Source organism: Mandrillus leucophaeus, unplaced genomic scaffold (genome assembly GCF_000951045.1).
Source record: "Mandrillus leucophaeus isolate KB7577 unplaced genomic scaffold, Mleu.le_1.0 Scaffold1340, whole genome shotgun sequence".
In the NCBI taxonomy this organism is placed as follows: Eukaryota; Metazoa; Chordata; class Mammalia; order Primates; family Cercopithecidae; genus Mandrillus; species Mandrillus leucophaeus.
This window is the reverse complement of record NW_012101300.1, coordinates 447,832-452,862: the sequence shown is the minus strand read 5'-3', so window position 1 is coordinate 452,862 and position 5,031 is coordinate 447,832.

Here is a 5,031-nt window from a genome sequence, read left to right as displayed (position 1 = left end):
AAATACATATTGTGTGTCTCATTTCCATGCAATTTTTATAATAGACAACTCTTATAGAGACAGAAAGTAAATTAGCAGTTTCTTAGGGCTGAAGAGGGTATTAGGGATTTGGTAATGGGGACATGATCATGAATATAGGGCTTTTTGTTAGATAATAAAAATATTATAAAATTAATTGTGATGATTTCACAACCATGTGAACATACTAGATACTTTTGAATTATAAACTTAAATGTGAGACTTGTATGGTATGTGAATTATATCTCAATAAAGCTGTTAAAAAGATAAATAAATGTCTGTGTACACACACATAATTATACATTCAAAAAGCAATTTTTATAAATATGTATGAATAGTCATGTTTAAGAAGGAAATTTAAATTTACCATTTGCCTAACCTTTAGTCTTTGCATCTTAATTAGCCTGTGGTTATTGCTTATCCTTCTGCAGAGGTCTCTTAGAAACACCATCAAGGATGGTAGTAGTTAGTATGTATCTACATGTTCTATTGCTATAGTGTTATATAGCTATAGTCATTATAGCTATATACAACTACATATATAAAACATGCATATATAAATATAGATGTATATAGAAACATGCATGTACAAATATATTTCATATTATTAACACTGAGTTAATTGTGTTAATTGGAAGTGACATTCATACTATTCATACATGACCTATGAGATGAAAAAATGTAAAACTTTTTAAAAATATGCTTTTCCTATTCTTCTTCAGATGGAATTGTCAAACAGAAAGAGCTAAAGAAAAAACTAAATTCCTTAGTGAGATTAGAGTTATTCTAAATGTCATTATTTCACATTTAGCTTAGTAAACTTCATTTCACAAAGAGGTTTGCTCAACCTGGATACAAATTTTTACACTTAAAATGAATCACAAATTTTGTGATTTTAGTTACTTTATCGCTAAAAGGCTTGCCTGTTATGGGCATGACATATAAATGAATCATGCAATATGTAGTTTTTGTGCATAGAACTTATAGGTTAATAAACACTAAGAACAGTACCTCATGAATGCTGATACTTAATTTTTCCTATTACAGTTCTACCCATGGTTTCACAAAAAGCCACAGAAAGCTTTGCAAACAACGAAAGAACACATTAGAAATACTGAAAAATATTAATGGTGATTACATTACTCCAATTTTGTCAGAAAGAGCTGTTACTGAATTGAGTGACTGTTTAAGTGAAACATGCTTCTGAGCATTCTATTTTCAGATACAAACACACACACACACTCTACACATGTATATGTGCATACACACACATACATACCTATGTATGTGTACATTGTCATTTGAAAACTTCTCTAATAGACATTATACTTTTTGCAACATTATTACATCAGGAAAATATTACTATAACCTAGAACAGGGGCTTGTAGATTTCATATCCTTCACATATCAGTGGAGCATTATCTTCCTACTCCTGGTGTACATGGAAAGCAGCTCTGCTCTCCAGCAGAGCTTTATGGGCAGTCTAGGTGGCTTCGTTGGCATCCCCAGGGAAGTGTTTTAACCATCTTTATGATGTTCAACTCAGATATCATTTTACAGTGATGCCCAAGTAAGAAGTAGTTTATTTTCAAATGACTATGCTAGTTCCAAGCGTTGATTGACGCTTGGGCCAATCCATTTGGGACTCATATTTAGTACCTCTGCTTCTTACTCTATCCATGATATAAAGATTTATGTATTTCCCAATCAGTAATCTCATGGGCCTCTCTTTTTGTACTTCCCTCAGGTTCACTCAGAATGATGACAGTCCATTTCTTTGAGACGCTCCTAAAGCCCTGGGGCTGCTGTAAGTACCACTAGCTCTGCTACCATCTTCTGTGGAGGCCATGTGGAAATTCTCCCCGAGAGCCTAAGTGATTTTCTGCTCTTTCATTAAGTCCACATCTTAAACCAGACCATTATCAACATACTCAGATTTGATGAAAATATACTTAGCCCTATTCACTTGCTGTCTTAATGAAATAATTGAAACATTAATTATAGAGATGGACAGAAACTTTACTTAAATAACTTGAGTTGTCACACGAAGTTCTCTTCATTACAAAACATTTTATTCAAAGATATTTTAATTTACTTTTATGCTTTGTGTCTAAATAATAGTATAATGACTTTCTAAAGTCTATTTTTGTAAAAAATAATAAAACACATTTTTAATATTCAGTATTGAAATTATAACACCAATTTCACATTTAGACTGACAATGTAGAAAAACTAGCAGCTAAATAAAGATGAAAGAGCCATCCCCATGCGAAATATTTTAACTTTCACACATTCATTGGCTTCCTTTCTCCTCTTGCTGTTTTTGAACACCCTTCCCTCATCCTTACACACAGCCAAGTATAGTTGTCTTCCTATTATGCACTCACTTTGTCTGGGGATGATTTGCATAATTAAGTGTGGGTTTGAGACTAAGCATGGTATACAAATGTCGTCGGCTCAGAAACACTATGTGTACATTTAATTCACATTTGATCTGATTTTTAAAACTGAGACTATCTAGAATTTCTCCTTTAGGGAAGTATTTTATTGGGAGAACATTTGTATTATATGGAAAGAAATACTAGTTCAAAGCATTGTCAGCCGAGTATCTGTCAGAAATGAAAATGTAAGAATTTTTTCGTGAGTCCTCCTCTTCATTTTAAATACTTGAATACAATTCTAAAAAGATGTGGTTTCATTTTGCTTTTAATTCAAAATTAAACTGCTGAGGTAAAACTCTGTTTAACTTACACAGTCCGTCACTTAACATATGCTTTGTGAAATGTTTCAAAGTCATTGGTAAATATTTTGCATGCATATTCCATATTAATGCAACAGAAATTAGTTGAATAGAATTCATTCTGGGAATATTATGCATCCTAAAAGTTATATACTCTCAGAGTGTTGTCCTGATTATTACAAAAATTGTATACAGAACAAATGACATAATATAGTGGAAAACAGTGTGGCAATTAAAACAAGGATTAGAATGGAGGACTGTCTTAAGTTCAAATCCTTGTTCCACCAGTTTCAGAGGTGTAACTGTGGGCAGGTTATACAGTCAGTCTATCTCTGTTTCTTCATCTGTAAAATGGCAATAATAAGCATTTCAGAGTTTCTGAATAGTAAGTTAGTTACTAGAAATTAAGCCTTTAGAAAAGTGCCTAACTTATAGTAAGGACCAGGATCACCACTTTGAACAACTCCAGAGGCATCATTCATAATGATTTCTATGTGACTGGTGCTGTCTGGAGCACAGTGCAATATGGGCATGGTGTTACTTGAAGTTGTGCTCCATAGCAGTGCTGGTAAGCTCAAGGACAGGATAGTCTTTATATTATTATGATTCATGCCAGAATGACCATAATCTCCAGTCTACTGAGAACATTATTGTTTTATACCTGTCATCCTCACATTATTGATGCCACTTTTCTCCCTCAGAAGTGTCTCTGTTTGGACAATGAATTACATGGTGAAGACATTCATGGCTATTTAGGTGAAACTTAACTGGTATATCTCTTGAGCTTAAATGAAGGGCATTTTTAATCTGTTCAAATCTCAAAGTGCAACATATCAGACTCCATTAAATAATCTATAGAACCTATTTATCAATATAATTTATCAAATACAAGGGCATTGATTTGATTCAGAAGAAACTCAGTCTTGGTTTCACTATTGTTTCTTCAATGATTTATTTTGTCCAACTCTGTAAAATAGTATTTTTCTATGGCTTTTATAGCTATTGTAAACGGGATTACTTTCTTGGTTTCTTTCTCGGGTTGTTTGCTATTGACATATGGAAATGCTACTGATTTTTGTATATTAATTTGTATCCTGCAACTTTACTGAATTTGTTTATCAGTTGTAATACTTTTGGTCGAGTCTTTAGTTTTTTCTGAATATAATCTGCAAACATCTGCAAATGAGGATAATTTGACTTCTTTCTTTTCAATGTGGATGCCTTTGATTTCATTTCCTTACCTAGTTGCTCTGGATAGGACTTCCAATATTTTGTTGAATAAAAGTGGTAAAAGTGGGTATTCTTGCCTTGTCCCAGACCTTAGAGGAAAGGCTGTCAGTTTTTCCCTGTTCAGTATGGTACTAGCTGTGGGTTCATCATATATAGTCTTTATTGTGTTGAGGAATGTTTCTTCTATACTCAGTTTGTTGAGAGTTTTAGAAAATCATTATTAAGGGATGTTGAATTTTATCAAATGCTTTTTTGCCATCTATTGAACTGATCATGTAACATTTGTTACTCATTCTGTTGATGTAAGGTATCACATTAATTGATTTGTGTATGTCGAACCATATTAGCATCCGGGGGATGAATTCTACTTGATCGTGATAAACAATATTTTTAATGTGTTGTGGAAATAAGTTTGCTAGTATTTTGTTGAGTTCTTTTTTGCATCTATGTTCATCAGAGATGTTGGCCTGTGTTTATTTCACACGTTGTGTCTTTGTTTTTGGTGTCAGGGTAATGCTGGCCTCAAAAAATGAGTGTGGAAGAGTTATCTGCTCTTTGACTTTTTGGAAAATTTTGAGTAAGATTTGTATTAGTTCTTTAAAGATTTGGTAGAATTCGGCTATGAAGGCTACAAATAAGCTTAACCAAAGAAGTAAAAGAATCTACAGTGAAAACTATAAAAATTAATGAAAGAAATTGGAGAGGATTTAAAAAATGGAAAGCTATTCCAGGTGCATAGATTGGAAGAATCAATATTGTTGAAATAGCCATGCTACCCAGAGTGATATACTGATTCAATACATTACTATCAAACTATCAATGACATTCTTTATAGAAATATAAAATAAAACAGTCCTAAAATTTCTATGAAACACAAAAGACCCTGAATAGCCAAAGCCATCCTGAGCAAAAAGAACAAATCTGGAGGCATTACATTACATGACTTCAAATTATACTGCAAAGTTATAGTAACCAAAACATCATGGTACTGGCATAAAAGCAGACACATAGATCAATGGAATGGAATAAAGAACCCAGAAATA